This window comes from Nannospalax galili, unplaced genomic scaffold (assembly GCF_000622305.1).
Source record: "Nannospalax galili isolate Female #2095 unplaced genomic scaffold, S.galili_v1.0 scaffold1023, whole genome shotgun sequence".
NCBI classification, from domain to species: Eukaryota; Metazoa; Chordata; class Mammalia; order Rodentia; family Spalacidae; genus Nannospalax; species Nannospalax galili.
This window is the reverse complement of record NW_008349234.1, coordinates 142,148-152,800: the sequence shown is the minus strand read 5'-3', so window position 1 is coordinate 152,800 and position 10,653 is coordinate 142,148. Positions and strand designations below refer to the sequence as shown.

The 10,653-nt window shown below is 45.5% G+C and overlaps 1 protein-coding gene across 3 annotated transcripts in view; it reads right to left on the bottom strand.

The window, feature by feature from the left end:
• The window catches only part of Tex2 (testis expressed 2), a 127,100-nt gene extending 116,447 nt beyond the window's left edge, over positions 1-10,653 (bottom strand). For all 3 annotated transcript variants that reach the window (XM_017801518.2, XM_008846570.2, XM_008846571.2), the window contains exon 1: positions 10,530-10,653. The gene's annotated coding sequence lies outside the window, so the exon portion shown is untranslated. The remainder of the gene's footprint in view (positions 1-10,529) is intronic.

Genomic DNA, 10,653 nt, shown 5'->3' with positions numbered 1-10,653 from the left:
TATATATAATGTTCAGTACCAGTGGCTACAAACAAATGCTTACCCAACAGATCATCCCTCTCAAGCAAAGCACTGTTTTGTTGATGTGAGAGGCTGTTGATGAGAGAGACAGGTAAGAATGAAGGGAAAGCTACAAACATGAGCCGCACAGAGCCTCTGGGAAGGAGGCTATGACTATGAGCTACACATGGAACCAGCCACACACAGATGCCAACCTAGAGGTCTCAAATTGCAGTCCATGCTTCATATTCAGTAAGTGAAAGATACCTCTTGAGGCTAAGGAAGCCTGTTCAGACAAGGGCTAACCCTCAAACCCAATCCTTGTAATGTAGCAGGTCAATGCTTTTAAGTCTTGAATACGAACAGAAAGTGTTTCCTCAGAACCTGTTTTTGTTCCTCTAAACCTATCCTGTAGCTCCAACAATGGATCACTATAGACTCTCCCCTACTTCCTCTTCTTCTAGGTTATTCTAACCTAAAAATTATTCAACCTCTCCAAAAAGCCCAAGTTCTAAAGAACATTCTTAGAGTTCAGTTTCCCTTGTTTCTTTTTCTTTCACTCATTCAACATGTACTTCAGAAACACAGGCAATGGCAGATACCCGACTAAGTCCTGAGTTCATAATGGCAAGTGAATCAACAAGGTCTCAGCCCTCCTAGAAAAGGGAAAAGCAGTTGTCTATTAAAGAATTTGAAATAATGCCAGGTGTGGTTGCACTCACCTTTAATCCCCGAATCAGAAAGCAGAGGCAGGTGGAACTCTGTGAGATTGAGGCCAGTCTGGCCTACACAGCAAGTTCCAAGCCAGCTGGGGCTACAAGGAGACCCTGCTTCAAAAGAAAAAAAAAAGAGAGAGAGAGAAAGAAATAACAACCTGTGGTGAGCACTAAAAAAGGATAAGAACAGAAAAACAAGGAGGTGGGGTACTAGGTTTCTTTTGGAGAATTCAGTTCCTGAAAGGTCTAGACCCTTCCAGCTAAGGATGGAAAGGTGGCCAGTGTACTTGATGTAACATACCAGGAAGAGACAGAGGCTTGGGCTGATAAAGGCTGGAGGGTAAGGTCACATGCTCGACTGTGAGCTTATCCAGGAGCAACAAGAAGCTTTCACAGGGTTACGCAGAGACATAACATGGTCATGATAGGAGCTTTAGGAATTTTAATTTTTAAAATTATATATCTATATTTTTATTTTAGTGTGTGTCCGTGTGTCTGTGTCTGTCTGTGTATATGCGCCATGCCAATATGTGCCGGTCAGAGGACAACTTGCAGGAATTGGTTCTCTCTTTCCACCATGTGGGTCCAGGAAATGAAACTCAGGTTGTCTGCCACGTGAGGTTTTTTTATTTTACTTTATTTTATTTTATTTTATTTATTTATTTATTTATTTATTTTTGTCTTTTTGAGACAGGGTCTCCCTGTAGCCCCAGCTGTTCTAGAACTCACTATGTAGACCAGGCTGGCCTTGAACTCACAGAAATCCGCCTGCCTCTGCCTCCCCAGTGCTGGGATTAAAGGCGCGCGCTGCTAAACCTGGCTAATGTGAGGTTTTTTTAAGAGACCACTCTGCTGTACACAGTGAACAGATGAGAAAGGCTCAGTAGAGATGTGGGCAGAGATGGTCCTGAACTACAGTGGAGGCAGTGAGGCAGTAAGAGAAGCATTTGAGAGATGCGAGCATCCACAGCACTTGGTAAGGGAGTGGTGACGAGTGAAGGGGAGGGAGGTCCAGCTCAGGTCCGCCACGAAGAGAAATGCAGTGATCTCCGGCAGAAAGCACGCTGTGCAAACTCTGCAGTTCACTGCTACACATCCCTATTTTTCAGAATTTCTAGATAAATTTCAAGCCATTCTCCTAGTCACTGAAGCTGTCATCCTGAAGCTGTCATCCATTTAAAATGTTTATAAACCAACCACCTTACTGTGCACTGGGAGTAAAGAAGTGTCCCAGACAACCTGTGCCCTTTGCAGCTGTCTCCTCTGGGTACTTGGGTGCAGTCTTGGAACAGCCTCTAAATCCTCCCAGTAGTGAACATGACTCCCACACTGGGGTCATGCTGCCTCCTGAAGACTTCAAACAAGCCACTTCCCTTGCTCTGCTCCACCTCGTGAACACTGAGCAGTGAATAAGCAGCCCAGGGGTGCACTCCTCATTTCCCAAGATCCTGGGAGACACCAGGACAACAGGAATCCAACTTTTCTGGGTCTTGGAGCTCAGCACTAAAAACCATAAACCCCACCAGGGGGTTCTTCCTTCTACCACACAATCAACGCCTTTTCACTCAAACATTCTGAGCTTAGCAACTACCTAATTTATACTCTTTCATTTGTTGCAGATTAGTTTGTGCTGGGTTCTATCTTACCATTTAGATGAGTAGTTTCTGGTTTGGGTTCTTTTGTGGTGTTGATCAAACTCAGGGCTCTGAACACGTTAGGCAAGCACTTTACCACTAAGTCACATTCCCGGCCAAAATTGGGGCTTGCAGTGTTTAATATGGCCACATGGAGCTATCTAAACTAAAATTACTTAAAATTCAATAAAGTGGGCCGGGCATGGTGGTACACGCCTTTAATCCCAGCACTCCGGAGGCAGAGGCAGGCGGATCTCTGTGAGTTCAAGGCCAGCCTGGTCTACATAGTGAGCTCCAGGCCAGCTGGAGCTACAGGGAGACCCTGTCTCAAAAAAGACCCTCCCCCTAAAAAAGTGAGCACTATAGATTTAACCTTAATATATGCCACTGAAATGCTGCTTACTCTTTAATCAGTTTCATAGTTTGAGTTTTGTGTATAAGTTCATCTGAAAATAATCTGTGACTTCATGGGAACCAAGAAAGGGAGCAAAATTCAAAAGCCACTTTAGACGCAAGACTATCTTAGTGTATTTGAAATGTACTTTACATTGTCCAGTAGAGATGGTGCTTAGTAAACAGACTGATTATCTTAAAAGTGCTTTAATTTTTTATGTCTATTCTTTATAAGCCAAGTCTATAAATAACAAGAAATGCTCATTCGGGTTGTGAATTTCAACCACCAACCACCAGCCCTGTAGTTATGAAGCATGCAGTTCTCTTGTTTGATTATATCACATGAGTTTTCAGTCCTAAGATACATATATTATCAACAAGCTGAGTGATGAATGCATAGGTTCTATTATATTGTCTTTTACATTGGTATATTTCATTTTTTCCAAAATAAAAGACTTAAAAACTAATTCAATCATATACAAATTTGACCACAATTGACACTTTGTTGTATAATTACAAACTATTATATGGTTGGATTCACAGAACTGTATTACTGACCATGCCAGGTCAAAGAACCAAAGCAGCGAACCTACATGATCCCAGGACACAGCCGTCCCTCTAAATGCAAAAATATCACACGAAATCTTGCCAGGTATTACACATAGCAACTTGGAGTCCTCATATTGATCACCTGATAATAAGGCACTAGCTTCCGATGCCTCTTAAGAGGAAAAAAAAAAGTCTTTAATAAAATCTACCACCCACATCCAAATACTAAAGCAGACACGAGGACATGCAAGATGGCTCAGTTGGTATCGGCACTTGCTGCTGAGCCTGACTGTCTGAATTTGATCCCAGGACCCACATGGTAAGAGAGAACCAATTCCAAAAGTTGTCCTCTGACCTCCACATATGAGCTGTGCTATAGCACTCCTGCACACAGCCCCATACACACAATAAATGAATAAATCTTAATTCTCTCTCTCTCTTTTTTAAAGCAGACACTAGGCAGAGGAGAGGCTTTGAGTCCACCTGGCTCCCTAACAAGCACTGGGCCTGATGCAGCGCCTCCTTCAGGTACTGCTCCTCAGGGACAGGGACACTGCAGAACCTCACAGGAGCTACCTCAGAATGCCCAGGAGACCTGCACAGCAGCCAGCCACCTTTTCCTTCATCCCGCTAACATCTGCCCCCCGCCCCAGTCAACTTCCCACTGCTCTGAGCCAGCAAACCCCCACTTACTTCAAGCAGTGCCTGGCTCTTGAGGCCCTTGTTCCTCTGCCCCCCACCCCAGGCTGCACTGCCCCCCATCTTCCCGCTCCCAGCTTTGCTGCAGCTACACTGTCCTGTTGCTCCTCTCATACAATAATATTCTTTTCAACATTCCAGCCACAGCACCGTCCCTTATCCAGTGCCCTGTTCTTTCCTTGCTGAGGGATTTCACACTTGTCATCACTGCCTGTGTTCAATGCATATAGTGCATCTGTTCCCTTGTTTAACTGTCTAAACTAGAGAAGGAGCCATGGCAGATGAGGACCACATTTATTTTGCTCCCCATCAGATTTTCAGTGCCTGGTGATGGACAACCATTGTTGGGTTCATCCTTTTAGTAGAATATTTTTTATTCTCTACTATATAAATCTTCTGTTTCAAGCCCCAAAGGATAAATATTAATATTTTTTAAGAATACTTCTTAAAATCTGGGCATGGTGGCAAACACCTTTAATTACAGCACTTGGGAGGCAGAAGCAAGCCAATCTCTGTGAGATCAAGGAGAGTTCTAGGCCAGCTGGGGCTACAGGGAGAGCCTGTCACAAAAAACAAAACAGAACAGAACAACAACAACAAAAAAGAAAACTGCTTAAAAGATAGATTAGGTATTAGGAAAGGATTGGGAATTGGAGAAGAGCACATACCAGCTTAGGTAGGCTTTAAATAACAAAAGAAAAAGGGCTTTCTGACCAGTTCCTGGCAGAAGCAATCTGAGCAGTGAGTTTTGATCTCCTAAATAAGTTTTGAATCCTAAATAAGTTTTGAATCCTAAATAAGCTTAGGACTTAAGACAGCTCCTCTCACCCTATGCCATTCTCAAAGGTGAGAATAAGCCAGGAAGGCGCTCAAAGTCTCGGTTCCAATAATCTTCTTAGGGGAAAGCTCTTAGAATCTACGTTCCAGGCAAATCCAACAGACAAAGGTTAGCTCACTGTTTCAAAGCCCACCCAGGTTTCCTATCATGTGAGCTTGCATAGGAAAGGTCAAGCTCTTATTGCTATAGTCCCATTTATGTTCACAGTGACCTGCCAATGGCTTTTGTTCAAAGAAAACCCTTTCCTTTCAAGGACTTAAGTCTCCTCTGACTCCAGTAGTAGTTATTCTTTAGGCTTAACAACGCTGCCCCAATTCACTCAGAATTTAAAGATACTTGTGCATAGTAGAAAGTTGTGACCTCAAAGCAGGGGACTTTTCCCCTTTCAACCTGGGAAAGGCCCCAGGGTACAGAGCTTGAAAGGATTCCAGAATGAAGTGAGACCCACCCCAAGTAATCCCTTTGACCTTGTGTGATCTTGGCCTAATTATTTATCCTCTTTGAATCTCAGTTTCCTCATCTTAAACTAAGAATCATAATAATATCTATTACTTACAAGGTGTTTTGAAGTTCAGAATCAGGTATAAGTATAGAACCTGGCACACAGCAATTCTCCATATGCAATAACTACACACATTGTTATCAGTTGTTTTTTTGTACATATTCTACTTTTCAAAGCATTATCACAAATATCCAAGTGAGACACTCGAAGTCTTGAATAAAAATCCAGCATTGTGGGACATGCCTATAATCCCAGCTACCAGGGAGGCAGAAGAAAATTCAAAGCCAGCTAAGGCTACAACATGAAACCTTGTCTCGAAAAAAGAAAAGAAAGGCAGGGTTGGTGGCACATGCCTTTAATCACAGCACTTGGGAGGCAGAGGCAAGCAGATCTCTGTGAGATTGAGGCCAACCTGATCTACATAGCAAGTTTCAGGCCAGCTAGGATAATAGGGAGACCCAGGATCAAAAAGAGAGAGAGAAAAAAAAAAAGTCCTGAAGGAAGTAATTTCCTTTCAACCATTTAACAGCTCAAATCCTTGCATTCATACACTCATACATTCTGAGGCTGGGGGAGGTCACGGGTAACTAAGAAATGAAGTCCTCCTTTTGGGAAGAGACTTAAGGCCTAGAGTAGTAAACGAGGATGTGCCCAGGAACCTGGGAAAAACAGGTGACATCACCAAATCTTCTGCCAGGCCTCCAAGTACAAAGGCCAGGGTTCTGTTTGCCTCAACCAGTGCTAGTCAAGGGCTTCTCTACGTTCATGATCTTCTAGCATCCCTCTCATTAGCACAGTCTCATGAACATTTCATTTAATACAATCAAGCACTCACTGTAAGGAGTCTGAAAAGGAGCAATACGAAATCTTGAATATAACCTTGAGTCCCTTTAAAACTCCCCTGTAGGAATACTCACATCAGTATGGGGTTCCAGTCTTTTGACATCAATATTTATTTGTAACTGGGGATTTAAAGTTGACAAAAAGACCTTAATGAAGACAGGTCAAAGGGAGCTGACTGGCTATGGCTCGTTAGTCCCTAAGTGAATGCTTCTCATGGGGAAAAAGAGTTAGCCAAAGGATAATGCTCCAGGCAAAATGGAAACCATTCCTCTACCTTATAAGTATTCAGATCATGGATTATCACTGGAGCTCTAAGTGGCAAAGCTTACCAGATGTTCCAGAGCTTTACCCAAGAGCCACCTACAGTTAACCATTCACTCTGCCTTTTGACAGCATCAACTATTATGGGTGCTTGCTGATGCCAGGTACATGAGTGACCTCTTTAATCCTTACAACTACCCAAAAATAATGTGCTACCATCAGCTATCAAGCTAAGACCACGGTCTGTAAGACATTTTATGTACCAAAAAACATTTCATGTGCCACTACCAACAATTCCTTAAGTTGTAAGATTATTGTTGTTGGAAGCTGGACAAAGACTCAGTGGATGGCAGAGGACCCAGGTTTGGTTTCCAGCATTTACATGGCTGCTAACAACTGTCTGTACAGTTTCATGGGATCGGATGCCCTCTTCTGAGCTCCTCAGGCATTGTACGCATGAATGAACTTACATACATGTAGGCAATACACTCATATACATAAAAATAAAAAGTTTAAAAGATTACTGTTGCTGTTTAGATATGCTAAGACAATACAGATTGCACTGTCTTGGCATTGTGGAAATGTGGACACTGCCTCTCCATTACAGGTAATGAAACTGAAGTTACACAAAGAAAGCAATTTACCCATGGTCACAGAGCTGGTGAGTGGAAGCACTGGGATGCAGTCCCAGGAAGCCAGATCGCTACCTGGATTTCCTAAGGATCTGCAGACTCCCCCAAACTGCACCTGGCAGAGCAGCAGGATACCAGCTGCCTGTACTCTACCACAGCAGAGCTCTTTAGCTAGAGCAGTTCTCTGAACATTGCAGAACTGGACCTGTCATATGTCACCTGAAGCAGACATGGCTCTAGATTAATTCTCATAAACTCCACTCTGCTCCCAGGTAAAGGGGCACACTTTAAAAAGCACACCTTGGGATCAAAAAGCCCTACACTGAAATTCCAGTTCTATCTCTAATAAGCCTGTCACCCTGGTTAAGTTACTGAACAATCCTGAGCCTTGGTTTCCTTCTTCATAAAAACAGGTTATCATGATGCCCTCAGAGGCTGCTGCAAGACTACACTGACCTCAAAGGGTGGGGTGGGGTACCTAGCAGTTGGACCTTAAAAAGCCACCTTTTCTGTGCAGTCACCTTCTTTTGAACAGAACCAAAAACCCAATATAAACTGGGCGTGGCGGCACAAGCCTTTAACCCCAGCACTTGGAAGGCAAAGGCAGTAGGATCTCTGTAAGTTGGAGGCCAACCTTGTCTACATAGTGAGTTCCAGGCCAGCTGGGGCTACAGGAAGACCCTGTCTCAAAGTAGACCACCCGCCTCATGCCCAAAAACAATATCCCTTATAACCTCAACAATTCCTAAGTGGGACCCTTAGGAGATAGATATAAAGGGTCAAACAGGAGAAAGAATGGAGCTGAAGAGATGGTTCAGCGGTTATGAGCACTGACTGCTCTTGCAGAGGACCCGGGTTCAATTCCCAGCACCCACATAGCAGCTACGAACTGTCCTTAACTCCAGTTACAGGGGAATCCAAAGCCCTCTTTTGACCTCCGAGGCACGGGTGCACTCACATACATGCAGGCAATACACTCATACACATAAAATAAAAATAATAAAATTTAAAAAAAAAAGAATAAAAAAAAGAAAAAAACAGGGACACTCCTATAGAAGGGCACAGACAGTGTTCCTTCCTAACCTATGAATAAATGAATTGATTGGAAAGGAAAAAAAAGAGAGATTTAACATCAAAAGATACTAGTCAGCAGACAGGATGAATAGTTCTTATATTGAACCCGACACAGAGACTGGTCTTTGAAGATTTAGTTTAAAACCAAAGCAATCCACACAAAAATACTTTCTCCCTCTCTCTGTTTTTACATTAAGAAATACTCTGTGCATTTCTCCCCTTGTTTCTTCATGAACTTCAGAAAACAAGGGCTTTTGACTTGGAAGGGAACAGACTCTTCTCCCTTTTGTCTCTGTACTATATCCAAAAGGCCTAGCAGTTTCCAGCACACCAGACTCTCAAAAACAATCTGTTGAATACATGTTTCTTTATTGATTCCAGGCAATTTTTGTTCAAAACATCCTACAGTGATTTTACCTAAAAGCCTAAGCAGGCTGGGGATTTGGCTCAGTTGGTAGAGTACTTACCTACTGTGCACAAAGCACAAAGCTGTGAGTTTGAGTCCCAGCAGCACATAAACCTGGTGTGGTAGTGCAGGCTGGTAATCCCAGCACTCAAGAATTGGAAGCAGGAAGATCAGGAGTTCAAGGCCATATCCTTAGCTAGATACAAGTTTGAGGCCAACCTAGGATACAATAGGCTGTGTCTCCGCATAAATAAAGTCTGAACATTCCTGATTTTTCTAGAAGCTGTCTAAGAGCATAATTTCTAACATACACAGTATGCTTGGCATATGCTATGTGTCTAATCTCTCAACACTAAGTGGGAACCACTCTCCAATTTACCCTTCCTCCTCATCTGTCCTAGCCCTTGATTACCTGTCAGTCAACTTCGGGTTACCACCATGTTCTGATCTGAATCACCTTGCACACCTCCGTTCTCTCAAGGCACTGTACCTTTTTCCGGAAATAGAGACGCAAGCAAATGCATTCTGCCACAGCCCCCCACTATTCCCTCTCCAAAGTCTTCACGGCTACTCCCAAAGATGCTAGGGGAACTCCAGACGAGCAAAACTCTGACTCCACCCTCTTTGCCTCAAGTGATTTACCTGTTTTGGAAGACTCTGAAAAACTACTGAAGTCGTTTAAGGATTGTGAAGAGCCAAGAGAAATGGCAGTTTCACCCCGCAAATGCAAGATAAGCTTCCATGCTTGTCACCAGACTCCAAAACTCAGACTCTTCAAGCTCCCTACCCCAAGGGTCAAAGATCACTTGCCCCTCCATTTTGCCTTATCGTTTTCCACATAAAAGTCACTCGCTGTTTCTCTTCCAACTTACACCTAGCTGCTTAAATGACTGCCCTCTATAGCCCCAGAGGACAATCATCAAAGTATTTTTAAGACCCATTCCTCAGATTGCTCACAAGGCAATGGTGTCAAGCCACCGGGACCTCAAACATAAACAAGGTACAACCTCTGCCCTCAGGGAACTCAAGGCTTTTCCTTCAACTCTCAAAAAGTACGACTTCCCTGTACAGTGTCTATAAAACCCAGACACAAAGTACTCCTTAGCTCTGGAAAAAGAACGAGGGTGTTTTAACAGACTTTGCCCTTAAATTTGATGCCGTGTAACCATAACAACCGATGGTTTAAGTAACCATCAACCCACTAAGGGGCTAAGTTTTCCAAAAATCGTTTTCAGTGGGGAAAACTCCTCCGCACCAACTCCCGCGCGGTCTCCGGGTCGGCGTGTGCTGCAGTGGAGCCGGCTGCTCTGGGTCCGGTTCCAGCTGGGGTCCCCGGGTCTCCTGCTGGGGCTCAATCAGGCCTGGGGAGTCCGCAGCCACCGTCATCCCCTAGCTCCCAGCGGGGCAGCTGGCGTTAGGCCTCAGCTCAATGTCACTTGTTAACCTTCCAATTTCCCCGGGTTTCGGGGCGCCGCCGCCTCCCTTCTAAAACACACACTACACCACCCCGTGGTCACCAGCGTGCGCTGGAGTTGGGGAAAAACAAACCAGGCGCAGATAGTCTCTGACAGATTCACGCAAAAGTAACTGCGGCTCTCCACTCGCAAGCTGTTCCCAAGGTGGGCGCGGGGTGTGGCGGGATCCCGGGGTCCCATTCGCAAAAGTGACAAGCGCTTTCCAGCCGCGAGCATGTGGAGGGGTGCTGCCTCCCGGGACCCAGTCCGGAGCCCAGGCGCAGGGCTGCAACCGCCCGCGGCACGCCGCGCCTCGCCCGGCCCCGAAGGAGGGACGCGATCTCCCAGGGTGACACGGGCCGGCGTCCCCCGCCCGAGCCTCACAAAAGGGGCTGCCCAGCGCCCAGCTGCGCCAACTGCCCCCAGGAGCGGCTGGTGCCCCGCAGCAATGGAGTCGGGCCGCCCGGGCCGGGGCCTGCTCTGCCCGGCGCTCGCTGCAGCGCCCTACCCGGCCCCGAGCGCGCTCACCCCGGATCCTCTGGCTGCATCATCGTACTGCGCCGGCGCCCGTGCTCCGTGGTCGCCGCGGCTCCCGCTCGAGGCTGGGGATCTGGCTGGGGCCGCTGTCCTGCCGCCCGCCCGCCCCCGGGCA